General features: G+C 42.0%; 1 pseudogene; it reads right to left on the reverse strand.

The window, feature by feature from the left end:
- Window positions 1-11,080: 11,080 nt before the first annotated feature.
- LOC149816603 (phospholipase A1-Igamma3, chloroplastic pseudogene) lies at window positions 11,081-12,775 on the reverse strand (annotated as a pseudogene).
- Window positions 12,776-14,749: the final 1,974 nt, after the last annotated feature.

The raw sequence follows: 14,749 nt of genomic DNA on the forward strand, positions 1-14,749 counted from the left end.
ACACGTGTGTAGACACAAGCTGTGTGATTGAGATTTCTTTCATAATAGAAATTGCTTAAGTATTTACAAATGATAAAATGAATGAGAGAAATACGATTTCTATTCGATTTTTTTTAAGATGGTTGTGATTTTTTAACAAATCAAATGGTGATCAATTCGTTATTAAGATTGCGTGCATTTTTTTTCATGGATTGTATTTTTCTGTCATGTACATAGGACTGTCAAGCATATATTTTATAAGCCTGATCGCATGGGAAAATTTGTAAGTGGAACGATATTTTTCTATGTATACACGGTTCTTGGGTCGGATCTCTGATGAAAAAAAAATGGTGCACAAACAGACCTGTAGTTTCCTGCGTGGTTTGCACAGGAAAAACACATAGGTCTGTGTTATGACCATATACATCTTTGCTATACACACAGCACAAGGCTGCATTCGTGGTTCAACAAACTTTACTGAGCACACACCTAGATATGGTTCTAATTTTTTTTTGTGTGTGTTTGACTTACACTCAAAATTCTGCATTTTTTTCAGACCTTATGTTAAACCAACCTGCATTTTGACATAAAGATGTAGACCTGATATTAGGTATTAAGACCAACCTGTGATTTTTGGCAGTTGTATTTACCTGAGTTTATACTTAAGATAAATCGTTATATATATATATATATATATATATATATATATATATATATATATATATATATATATATATATATATATATATGAATTTTACCCTCTTTACCATTCTCTATATCATAATTCTCAAAGTAGACATTCACATTCTACTCTAATCGGCTGTTTCGAAAATAACCTCCTTGGGCATAGCAACCCGTGTAGACAACTCAGACTTTACGTCATTGGTCAGACATATGAACTACTCACAACAATATAGTCTAAACTGACCCAAACTATGAACACAAGAGGTGCAATTGCTCGTCGGTTGCAAGCCGGAAGACACAAAGTGCTCATTAGTAGCTAGCCGAAGAGCTCGAGTGGTTATACCTGCTCTCAAGGTACTCAAAGAACTATACCTTCCCCCAAGGTATCAAGAAGCTATACTTGCTCCCAAGATTTTGTGGTTTATGCTACATCCTACATATGTCTAGTAGGCAATGTTTTAACCCCTAAGGACCACTTAAGAATGTCTGAGCAATTCCCAAGGTACACACCTCAACAATGCCCTAGACCATGCTTCACTTAATAGAGTTTCTTATCATGATCTGTGGGGTTATTCTATGCACATTATTCTTTCAACTTTCATTTCTTAAAGTTAGTACCTTATATAATTATCAATTTATGTCAACTAACTACTTTTAACACGTATTCACATGTCATATATTTAAGGATAACGACCCACAACATACTTATTAAATTACGACACTTATAATACCCCTCTCAAGGCAAAAATATAACATTCTTAGCAAAAATCTTATTTCATAAATCTGAAACTCTACACTTATTTATCAAAATCATACATCAATATTTTATATGCAATAATGTCATAATTTTTTTTCATACAGAATACATTCATAATTTAAATCATGCCATAAAGCAAGAAACATGTAGCATGTATCATCTTATTTAAGTATCATACAAAACATCAAGATTATAGATTCTTAAGCGTGCTAAACAATTATTCTATTTACAATAAAATAAGCTATTATGCTTAAAACACATAGAATCATATCGCATGATGTTTAAACTAGTCAACATGTATTTTATTTAACTAAGGAAGAATTTGCAAATGTTCAGTTACCTGAAACAATTAAATTTCAAGTCTAATAAATAACCTTATCCTTCTCGCAAGTTTTAATTTGAAATAGTTGAATATCCCGTATCATCATATAAAGTCTCATCTTTATAAAAAATTATGAAAATATCCCTAGGCTTTAATGTCAAACTATGATTTTGTTCTTTCAAAGATTGTTATTAAATCCCTCTACTAATGGACCCTACTCGTAGAGAAGAATTCAATGATAAAAGAATTACTTGAATTCGATATCGAGGTATCAAGTTATGCCTCGTTTACTAATTGAGCATATCAAGGGCAAAATGATCTTTTTACTCTTCAACCACCATTGGGTTCCTATAATTTTTTCGATTTATTTTGTCTTTACACCAAACCTAATTCTCATTAATTACAATTCAAATTTTTGTTTAACTAGATCTTTTGATTGAATTTCAAATCCAGATCCACTCTTATTCCAAAGTGGATCATTTAAGTTTCAACTGTGACTCTAATTGGATCTTGGATCTGGCATGTCCAATTCAAACCTTTTATGATGGTTTGACACAAGTATGGCTTTAACACTAAAAAAGACTTGGATTTGGACTAAAGACCGAGCAACACAGCCGACTCGGTCTGCCGTTATGTGCAGACTGAGTCTACCTGTCACACAGGTCTGCATTTTTTTTTACAGGCCGCTAGCACTTTGCCAGCGGTGAGAGCAGAGGGCAGAATCTTTTGCGCCTCCTCACTGCAAATGGCAGACGATAGGGTTTGCCCCCTACCATTTTTCCTTTTTTTTCCTTCACCGGCAACTTACTGATTGCAGGTAGTGACAACAGAGGGAACCCCCTCTGTTTTCACCACCTATGTGAGCGACAAGGACATGGTTTTTCCTATCCCTATGTCTCTGTAACTCTCCAGCAACCCCCACGGTTGTCAGCATCCTCTACTTTGAAATAAAAAATAAGAGAGGGACATACCTTGGTCGACGGTGGCATCTCTCACTGCCACTGCACCTCTTCCTTCCTTCTCTCTAAACCTCTCTCTCTCTCTCTCTCTCTCTTAAGGTGTTTGCTGAAATCGATTGGGGAAAAGTCAGGAGAACCCATGGCTTTTATAGCCATGGGTGAGGGGCACCTGTTACCTTTCTCACCCCTCTCTTTCCTTTAACGGTGGAGGCGTTTCCCCCCTTCCTTCTCCCACTTTCCATTTTTGTGGGAGGGGGAGAGGGATAACGCTCCCCTCTTCCTGTAATTGCTTAAGGCAGCTTTGCCTCTTCTCGTAACCGCCTTAGTCGAGCGACAACGTTACAATCTCCCACTTCATGACAATCCCTTCTTTCTCCATCCCCCTGACCGAGACACTCCTCTCAACAAGCCCACCAAAATTAAGACGGATTTCGATTCCTGACACATGGTCACCCTTCCTCTCGAAACAGAGTAGAAAAAATGAAAACAAAAACTGGGGTTCTCAAGTCCCACCCAAAAACCCTAGGGTTCACTATTCCAACCACAATTCCAATACCACAAAAAAGAACCCCAACTCAAAAAAGAAAAAGGAAAAAAAAACATCAAGAATCAAGAAGGAAGATATAGAGAAAAAAGGGAATTAGAGTTTTTGTGGGGGGGGAAGGAGATTATGTTGTTGGTAATGTCAGGCTTCTCGAGCTGGCTAAGGGAGATGGAGGAATTTGCCTCAGGTGGGAGGACGTCGATGAGAGTGTTGGAGGGTGATGAAAGGCGGAGGGCGTGAGGAGTTCCCCGTTAGAGTGGTGGTGGAGGGTGATGAGGCGAGTATCATAGTTAATTTTACCTGCTTCAATAATTTGGCAGGATGAGAATTTTAGTATTAAGTACGAAGCCATAGCTAAAAGTCATTGATAAACTGTGGCTTTAGAGATAAACTTACGATTAAAATATCATTTAGAGATAAACTTGTACTTCTAATAAATATGCATTTATATAGTCAAGCAACTATTTATTTATAAGGTAAGTAGTAATATTTTTTGTGAAAAATCCAAAGCACAATTATATGAATGGCCTACTCAAGCAATGCATGATTTCAATCAAATATGTGAAACCTTGAAAATTTTTATTGAATCCATTAACAAAAAGCCTTTTATGAGAAATTGTTTATAGGATATAGAGAAGAATAAGGCTGAAGCCTATACATAGAATTACATATGATAGAAAGTCAAACCATGTCTAGTGGATAAGAACAAGTCATTGGAATGATTGGGTGATTACAAATAAATATAAAGATAAAGAGAATATTTATCTCATTTCTAATGCCTAGTGCTCAAAATATGTAAGTTAAAGCTTAAGTTCATTTTGAACTCTTAATGAGATCCATCGATCAAATGGTTAAGGCGTTTAAACTTGATGGATTCATTTATATTAGTAAGGTGGGGGGTCGCTTTCTATAAAATGTAGGCTTGTATACGGAGCACTTATGAATTTGGGATATTGCACAGGACATTTAATGTGTGGTTTTAATAAATTTGTAGTCACTATACTCACCTGAAGTGAAAATGTGTATTACTATATCTAGTAAGTCATATAGGATTCTTAATTCAAAGCTAATGTTATTAAGTTTCAAGACTGACTATGACAACACTTGAAGGGTGAAACCTAAAAACACTTTCATTTATGCATTGGACCTTTGCGAACAAAATATTCTTATTTCTTGTTTTAGAATTTTGATCCAGGTAGAAGATTTTGTTTTTGTTTTTTTCAAATTATGGGGCTTGACCAAAAAACACAATTTGAAAAATGCTTAATCCTATTGGCCTTGGCTACCTTTTTATCCTATCGGTTTTTTTTATTGGCTTGATTGGTGGCCACCTCTCCCTCCCATTGGTTTAGATGGGTTGCCACCGCCTTGTTGAATGGCGACCTGCTATTGGTTTTATTGGGTGGCCACCTCACATTCTTATTGGTCTTGTTGGATGGTCACCTTTCTTTTCTATTGGCCTTATTAGATGAACACCTCCTGTTAGTTTTGTTGGGCGGCTACTTCTCTTTCTAGTTTGGCCTTGTTGGGTGACCACCATCCACTATGCACTTGCTTTCTCTCAAGTGGAGAACTTGCACCAATATATACCATGAACAACACCATTTCTTTCCAACACAAGCTCTCCCCCCCCTCTCTCTTTGTCTTTTGACAAAGATAACTGGTTCTGCCTGAGTCTGACTTATTTTAAAGTGTGCTTTCTTTTATTTTTTATTAGGACCGACCTTGTTCCCTTGCAACTTACAGTGTACAATTGCTCTTAGAGTCTGTTTTGCTTTTGTTGAGTCTGATGTAAGTTGCCCGGTTCAGGTGAATCAATACCCCGAAGGGGCAGCCCGTATACTTGAACTGTAATAGCCTGCGGGCAAAATTGTGAATGAAGTAAATGCGTTGAGCTTTCTTTTGTTCACCCTCGTTGTGATTGCAATTTCTCTCCCTCTATTCTCTCTTGCTCTCTTGCACTCTGATTACAAGCTTCCACGATCGGCAATTGAGTTGCCGAGTAGGCTTGCGACGGTGAGGAAGGACCGTCGTGTCGTGCTGGCCCATTGAAGGAAATAGGCCCGTGACAAGTAGTACCAGAGTCCGTTCTTGTGCTGGGAAAGGGACTTCAGAGTCGGTGTCGACAGACACGCCGACAGGCTGCGATTTGTGAGCAAGACATCATGACGCCTTATCAAAACTTGCGCAACACCAAAGGCAAGGCAGTTGCCGAAGCTGAGGAGATGGGTTCACCTCGAAGCCAAGAAGAGTTGGATGCAACTGTTAACAAGCTGGTGGAAGAAGTGACTTCGCATGATGAAGTGATTTCACGCGCATGTGAATCATTCAATGGACTGAATGATGTGGTGGCGAACCTGCAAGAGCAGGTAACCTTATTAATGGGGCAGGTCACTTCGTTGACGACTACAGTGGCCGACTTGCAGACTGAAGTAGGGGAGCTTCAGTTGAAGAACCGTACATTGCAGCGGACGGTGACCCTAAATGGCGGAAATGGTGAGAGGCCATCAATGATTAATATGCCAAGACCCGCAAAATTCAATGGTTCTCGTGACAGCAATGCCATTGGAACTTCTTGTTCAAAGTAGAAGAATACTTGGATATCCAGAATGTGACCCTCGAAGATCTGAAGATTAAGGCTGCAATGACCTTACTTGATGGAGATGGTATCGCTTGGTGGAGGCGGAAGTGCAATGACATGGAGATGGGTCAATGTGTGATAGACACCTTTGATGACTTTAAAATAGAGTTGTGCAACTACTTCATGCCAAGAAATGCGCAGAGACAGGCTTACCGGATGGTTCATGAGCTCAAACACACTGGTTCGTTGCAAGACTATGTCAGAGTGTTTCAGAAGCTTATGCTGGAGATACCTAACATGCCAGAAGACAACATGCGCAACTGGTTCATTGTGGGACTTCAGCCATGGGCACAGTCTGAAGTGGAAAGGAGCAACCCCCGTATTTTGGAAGATGCATATGTGGCGGCTGAGCGCTTAGTTGACACTCAACGTAAGCCTTTCACCCCATCAACCAAAGGTGGGAAAAAGCCTGACCATAGAGGCAAGAAGGATGTGCAGCGAAATGATAAAGGTGAGACGTTGACACACCATCAATCTGAAAAGAAATAGAACTTTACGAAGCATAACAACAACAACAAGGGTGCGGTTGTGACATGTTGGTTCTGCGGCGATAGACATATCGCCAGGCAGTGCCCAAAGCGCCTTGTAAAGGATGATGGGCAAGCCAATGCTGCACGGGAAGAATGCAACAATACTGAATGCAGTGACACTGAGACCATGCGATCGAGGATGGGGGCCATGCGATCGATTAATGCAGCTAGAAGTTGCGCAGCTAAAAACATGCAGGTCAGTAAGAAACTTATGTACGTAGAAGTCATTATGAATGGAAAGTCTACTTCAACAATGGTAGACTTCGGGGCCACACACAACTTTGTCTCGTGGGAAGAGGCAGAGTGGTTGGGCTTGAAAACTGGGCCAAAGCAAAGGACTATCAAAACAGTAAACTCTGAGGCCAAGTCCATCCTTGGTGAAGCAAGAGATGTGGCTACTCAAGTGGGGAGTTGGATCGACAAAGCCAACTTCTTTGTGGTGCCCCTGGACGATTTCAAGATGATTCTGGGTATGGAGTTTCTGCGAAGCCAGAATGTTATGATGCTGCCAAAGTTTAACACGTTGACGATCATGGAGTCTGACTTGTCCCACACAGTGCAGTGCCTTACGCAGAAAGGCAAGTCTTCAGTGTTATCGGCAATGCAACTGAAGAAGGGTGTCAAGCATGAGGAGCAGACATTCTTAGTTGCAGTGCGTGCGGGTGAAGGGAAGGTAGAAACAACAGTGCCGCCGACCCTAGCCCCACTATTGGAGGAGTTTCGGGGGGTGATGCCCTCGGAATTGCCAAAGCGTCTTCCGCCAAGACGTGAGGTCGACCACAAGATTGAGTTGACCCCGGGAGCGAAGCCTTCCGCAATGGTTTCATACCGTATGGGGTCAGTTGAACTGAAGGAGCTGCGCAGGCAGCTAGATAAGATGTTGGACGCAGGCATTGTTCGTCCATTGAAAGCCCCAGTCCTTTTCCAGATGAAACATGATGGCTCTAAACGATTATATATGGATTATCGTGCTCTGAACAAGGTCACAGTGAAGAACAAGTACCCATTGTCATTGATAGCGGACTTGTTCGATCAACTAGGCAGTGCTCGTATCTTTTCTAAGCTAGATCTGCGATCGGGTTACTGGTAGGTGAGGATTGCTGAAGGTGATGAGCCGAAAACAACTTGCGTTACCCGCTATGGTGCTTACGAATTTCTAGCAATGCCATTCGGGTTGACAAATGCTCCAGCCACGTTCACGACTTTAATGAACCAGATCTTCTACCCTTACTTAGACAAGTTTGTGGTAGTCTACCTGGATGATATCGTGATCTACAACAACAACATGGAGGAACATGTCGAACACTTACGAACAGTGTTTCAGGTGCTGAAAGAGAATGACCTCTGTGTCAAACGAGAGAAGTGTCTCTTCGGGTAGAAGGAGATCAACTTCCTTGGCCACGTTGTGGGGCGTGGTGTGCTGCGTATGGATGAGCAGAAGATAAGGGTCATCCAGGAATGGGTTCCGCCAAGCAAAGTGCCAGAATTGTAGTCATTCCTCGGTTTGGCAAACTATTATCGGCGTTTCATCGAAGGTTATTCCCTCATTGCGGCGCCCCTCACAAATTTGTTAAAGAAGAATCAAGTATGACTCTGGACAGAAGTGTGCCAAGATGCCTTCGATGGCTTAAAGAAAGCCTTAGTGAGGGGGACAGTGTTGTGACTGTCTGATCATTTGAGACCCTTTGAAGTCCACACGGATGCCTCAGACTTTGCCATTGGCAGAGTTATTATGCAAGATGGTCGTCTGATCGCATATGAGAGTCGCAAGTTGAAAGATGCAGAGAGGCGTTACACAGTGCATGAACGTGAGATGATCGCCATTGTGTATTGCCTCAGGACCTGGCAGCACTACCTTTTGGGTGCCGAGTTTGTCGTCAAGACGGACAATGTGGCCATGAGCTATTTTCAAACGCAGAAGAAGTTGACGCCTAAACAAGCTCGATGGCAGATGTTTTTGGCTGAGTTCGACTTTGCCTTGGAGTACAAGGTTGGAAAGACCAACGTTGTGGCGGATGCCTTGAGCCGTAGGGCTGAACATGTAGCTATGCGCGCAGAGCCTTCTGAAGTGCATTTGGAGGGTGCATTGCTGAGCCACATCCGTGAGGGTACGCAGCAGGATCCGATCGCACAACACCTTGTTTCTCCGATAGGGAAGACTCAGCGATTTTGGCTACAGGATGGCCTCCTCATAACAAAAGGGGGACGCATCTTTGTGCCACGGTGGGGAAGCCTTCACCGAGAGCTACTTAAGGAGTGCCATAATACACTATGGACCGACCATTCTGGTCAGGAGCGGACCTTAGCACTCCTTGAGCGTGGCTATTATTGGTCGCAGATGAGAGACGACGTTGAGGGGTATGTGCGGACATGCCTCATCTGCCAGCAAGATAAGGGGACAAACCAGAAGGCTGCCGGTCTCCTTGAGCCTCTACCAATTCTAGAACGTCCTTGGGATAACATCTCCATGGACTTTATTGTTAGTCTGCCGAAGGTAGAGGGCCTCAGCTCTATTTTGGTTGTGGCGGATCGTTTCTCAAAGTATTCCACCTTCATCCCAGCTTTCAAGGAGTGCCCTGCAGAGAAGAATACAGAGTTGTTCGTAAAGCATGTGGTGAAGCACTGGGGCATACCAAAGAGCATTGTGAGTGATCGCGATGCTCGCTTCACGGGCAAGTTCTGGCGTGAAGTATTTCGGCTACTTGGCTCTGAGTTGTTTTCAACAAGCTTCCATCCGAAGACAGATGGGCAGACAGAGCGCATCAACGGGATACTGGAGCAATACCTTAGGCACTTTGTTAGTGCCAATCAGAAAAATTGGGTGAAGCGCCTTGATGTGGCACAATTTTGTTATAATCTGCAGAAGAGCGAGTCTTCAGGCCATAGTCCGTTTGAGATAGCCACGGGGCAGCAGCCACTGATCCTGCACACTCTTGCCACACAAGAAAAGGGAAGGCCATTCTTCGCCTATCAGTTTGTTCACGACTGACACGAGCAAAACGAGTTGACGAAGACATTCTTACACAAAGCGGCAAAGAGAATGAAAAAGTGGGCGGACAAACACCGTCGGCCCGCAGGGTTCCAAGTTGGGGACCAAGTGTTGGTGAAGTTATATCCTGGTCGCACAAGCATCTTCCGCGGGCGGCACCGCAGACTACTCAGAAAGTATGAGGGACCCTTCACCATCACAAAGAAGGTGGGCAAGCTGGCATTCAAGCTGGAGTTGCCCCCAGACTTCAAGGTGCACCCGGTGTTCCACGTGTGCAACCTCAAGCAGTTCCATCCAGATAATGGAGACCCGAAACGCAGTGTGCCACAACGCGCTCCCATCATGCAGAGGGCCCCGGCAACACAACGGTCCGAGAAGCACCTCAGTCAGATCCTTCGCCACAAGGTCAACTACTTGGGACAAGCGAAGAAATACTTGGTGCAGTGGGAGGAAACAACGGAACCAACATAGGAGCCTGCATTTCAAATGAACAACCGCTACTCGATTGAAGTCAGGGCTTACCACGAAACAGATGGCGCCGAGGACGGCGCATGATTTGAAGGGGGGGAACATGTTTCCTTGCGACTTACAGTGTACAGTTGCGCTTAGAGTCTGTTTTGCTTTTGTTGAGTCTGATGTAAGTTGCCCGGTTCAGGTGAATCAATACCCCGAAGGGGCAACCCGTATACTTGAACTGTAATAGCCTGCAGGCAAATTTGTGAATGAAGTAAATGCGTTGAGCTTTCTTTTGTTCACCCTCGTTGTGATTGCTTCTTGTGATTGCAATTTCTCTCCCTCTATTCTCTCTTGCTCTCTTGCACTCTGATTACAAGCTTCCGTGATCGGCAAACGAGCTGCCGAGTAGGCTAGCGGCGGTGAGGAAGGACCGTCGCGCCGCACTGGCCCATTGAAGGAAATAGGCCCATGACAGACCTGATCCATGCAGTAAATCCGTTAGATATCACTTGGTTGATAAGAGCCATTTGCAATCTTCCATGGTCTTCCACTTTTACATTTCTATGATTAGGGGGAAAAAGTCCTCTCCTTGATGTATGATGCATGATAAAGATGCTATGATAAACTCAATCTTGACGCATGGTATAACTGTATGCATGATAACCCTGATAAGCTCAATTGGTCTCGCTAAAGGCCCTGTACAGGATATTAGGTCCAGTTTAGGGTCTAAACTCTTTGGATACGCATACTGTGTCAATAAGTTCAGCCTCAGTTTCTCATGCATTTTCAATGTAAATCTGAATATGCGGATAGATTTGGCAACAATTTGAACGTGAAAAGACCTATTTTTTTAAGTCACATTTTGGCGCAATCTGAGCCATTGATTTCTATTTTTATATGAAATATGTTTTGATATTTGAATTTATACATTCGAGGCATGTTCTCACGTAAATTAACCATGATAAATAAACCTGCATGGTCAGATTAGCTTAACAACGCATGAGAAACGAGATATCACAAATTGATGCCAAAATTATGGTACACACACCCGCACCGAAGGCCTATCCATACATAAGAGAGAGAGAGAGAGAGAGAGAGAGAGAGAGAGAGAGAGAGAGAGAGAGCTATCAACCGCTAAATTACCAAGCGCATAACATTTTTGTGCTTCATAAGTTCAATGGGATACATCAATTTTTTATAGTGACCACATTTGAGATGGTTGTGTTTGCATAAACAAAAGGAGCCATGGCCGCCCTTATTGATATTTATAGATCTTATATACAAGCATGTTTAGAATGTATTTTTACTTATAAAAGAAGGAATAATGGAAAGGTGCTCTAACGTGGTATAGATAATTAGATCTTTCATTAGACCATTAAGCCTTATTTAGTGCCTTTTGCAGGTGAACATCGGTATCGGAAGGGTTCTCATCGATTGCTGGACGTGGCGGCAAGATCCACCGACCGTCGTAGTTCCTGACCAATCCTTTGTTCTCATCTTGCCTCCAATAGGGTGGCAACTCAAGCTCCTCCTTCAAGAAATCAGAGCTCTTGTTAACAAGAGCCACGTCCCTTCCACTTGATGATGCAAAGCCTTGACCCTTCCCATGATAGCCATCAACAAGGTGAAGAAGCATCTCCAAATTGTGGAAGTTGGCTATGTCCTTTGATTCCTTTAGATATGTTGACACTGAATGGTCTAGAGCAAGCTCAACACCAACATGAGCATAACTCCATGGGAAGTGCAGGTAGCCATCCACAAACTTCTCTAATCCAAACTTCTCATTTATGACTAGGCCCGGTACCTTTGGTACCTTGTCATAAACATTGAGCACCCTAAGTACCTTCAACCCTAGGTCCATGCACCTCTCCTTGAACCTAGTGTTGCCCACTCTTGGCCCAGAAAAGGAGAACACAGTTGTAGGCATCTTGGTCCCATCAGGTCTAACATTGAGTCCCATCTCAGCTATGTCATACGCACTGAGAAGAGCTAAGGCTGCACCCAGGCTGTGCCCTGTTATTGTGATGCTCAACTCTTCATCTTTATAGAAATCTACCAATCTCTTGACCTCTGATAGTATCTGCTCCCTGGCTGAGTATTTGCAGTAACCCTCCTCTTCCTTCTCAGTATAGAGGTCCAAGAACCCTGATTCTACCTGGATGGAGTCATCTGCATTACCAAATTTGGCAGGTCGGAGGATATCCATAAGATCCTCGATCCATTCCATGCGTGTGGCTGTTCCTCGCCATGCGATCACAATGTCACGCCTTCCTAGCCGTTTGATCTCTTCCGGGTCATCGCATACTGCAACATAGCCGATCCAATTAGCCTTAGTGGTCCATGCCCTGCTTAGCTTGGATCGCCGGAAGAACTTTCCTATAGTTTGGTTGCTTGTAGCATAGAGATACCGATTGACTCGGTATCCACGATCCGACATACCAAGTTTCTCAAAGAAGGAGGCTGCATCATAGCGGCAAGCTCCACAATACTTGGAGTACGTATCCCAATCGAAGGCATCATAGCAAGCTTGAGCAAATTCGCCGTAGCTAATTATTTCCGAGCGCAACAATGGATCTATAGGGTCCAACAATCCTTTCCAATCTTTAGAACCATGGATTTCTCTCCATACCTTCGCTATGTTCATCTTTGTTGCTCTTGTCGTCACGGGTTTTTCCATACTTTGACTGTATGGAGTCATTCTGGAGACAGCTCGGGTGATAGCAGGTCGCACCAGGCTGACAGTAGAAGTTGTGGTAGAGGAAGGGAAGGAGATGGATGTGGTTGGTGAAGGGTGAACTTGAGATAGAGAATGCGGAGGTAATGATGGGATAAAGGTGATAGCAGTGCTCGTGAGGGAGCCAAGTGATGAAAAGGACGTCATGAATGAATGAATGAATGAATGTCGATACTGTTACTAGCTTTCCCTTGGGTTAGTGGCTAGATGTGGCTCCTCAGTTCTCTCGTTGGTCTAAAGGCCTAGAAAAGAATATGGTTATTGATGAGGAATGCTGGTTAAGGAATGAAAGAGTGAAAAAAAGAGCCCTTGAGACAAGTGTTGGTTAGGAACAATGGCTGTTTTCCTTGCTTTTTTTTTTTCTGCTGCTGCTGCTGCTAATTGGTGAAGCACAAGAGGCTTAATTTATAGACGTGAGAACGTCGTCAAAACATAAAAGTGAGAAAGTTGAAAAGTGGGACATTAGTCATACAAGTTGTGCTTTACTGTTACTTTGTACGAAAGTGCATTTTGATGGTGATTGATTGCGTATAGAAGACGAATGTGTATTATTTATACGGTGGAGAGAGAGAGAGAGAGAGGAGTTTGATTGGCATTTTATTATATTATTTTTAATCGTATATAATATTTTTAATAATATTTCAAAACAATGTATTGTTATGTATTAAAACAGAAAAAGTATACCATGTTGGCAATTAGGGTCCAGGATGACGGATGACTTGGGTGTGTTTCCATTGAGTTCACGACAAGGCTTTGGGGTTCAAACTCTTGTGTATAGGGCACGTTTGGAAGTGAGAAAATTTCTCATAGAAAGAGAAAATGCATGTTTTGATATGATAATTTTTCTAAAATAGATATCCATGAGAAATTTTCTGATGGTAGAGAGAGAATGTAAACATGAGGTTTTATGAGAGGGAGAAAAACGTAGAGAAAGATAGTAGGTGCACCGCTCGGTAGATGACAAAAGGATTAGCTGGAGGTGGGTGGTCAGTGACGGTGCAGTAAATATGAACCCTCGTTGGAGCTTGGTAATGGCATATATACCAAACGCATTGTGGTGATGGTGGGATGGTGGTCAGGGTCAGATATGGGCAAAGAGGAGGAGCTCGAGCCCATCTTAAAGTTTTGAATTTTTTTTTATTTTATTATAAAAATTTATATTTTTTTATATTTTAGTTTTATATTTTATTTTATTATAAAAAAATTTCTCTCCTTTGAGCAAAATATAAAAATATATATTGCCCCACTTTATATTTTAGTTTTATATTTTATTTTATTATAAAATGTTTTTGCCCCCTTTTAAGTGAAATATAAAAAATTATATTAACCCCTTTTATATTTTATTTTATTATAAAAAATTTTGCCCCCTTTTTTTAAGCAAAATCTTACATCCGTCACTGATTTTGAGTGGTGGTGGTGGTACGTGAGATGGGTGGTGGCGAGTGGACCTCACCATTTTCTTTTGGTAGGAAACTTTCCTTCACCTTTTTTACTTTTCCTACATCTTTCCTACTTCCAAACGTGTCCACATATATTTGAAACTGTTTGTCGTAATGGTCATTAATGTTGAATCGACTAATTCCACAATCCCAATAGACCTGGCCAAGCTGCAGGCCAAGTAGTTTAGACCAAGTCTCTTTATCCATTTTGATCATTTTCATTTGACCTGGCCAAGTCGGTTTGAAAAAACATGAGCCAAATTCAAATATTGACCTATCATCACCATAATTAAACTTAGCCAAGGTGTTATATTATGTACTAAGCTTGGTGGGTTCAATTGGTTTGTGTTGGACTTGGTTGGCACAACAAAAAATCAGACCCTTACTAACATCAAAGTCTGCCTAGTGCAGTAAAGACCTTTACTAGTGCTAGGCAAAGTGCCAGTAATTGCGTCAATAAAAGTGCTATCAGTAATTGCGTCAGTAAAATATTTACTGTAATGAATGAGTTTTTACTGGCGCTAAAATAATGATAGAAAATAAAATTTAAAAAAAAATGCTCTTTCTGATACTAAAATGGCCATGGCTAAGTCATGCCAAATGACCCACTTAATTTGAAGTTGGCTGGTTCGTCTGTTCAGAATTATTGTGTTCGGGTTACGGACCTTGAATCCCATTTCCCCCTCAAAAGTACCGACCCATGTAAGACTTAGCC

This window comes from Nuphar pumila, chromosome 14, assembly GCF_984573655.1.
Source record: "Nuphar pumila chromosome 14, dmNupPumi1.hap1.1, whole genome shotgun sequence".
Taxonomy (NCBI): Eukaryota; Viridiplantae; Streptophyta; class Magnoliopsida; order Nymphaeales; family Nymphaeaceae; genus Nuphar; species Nuphar pumila.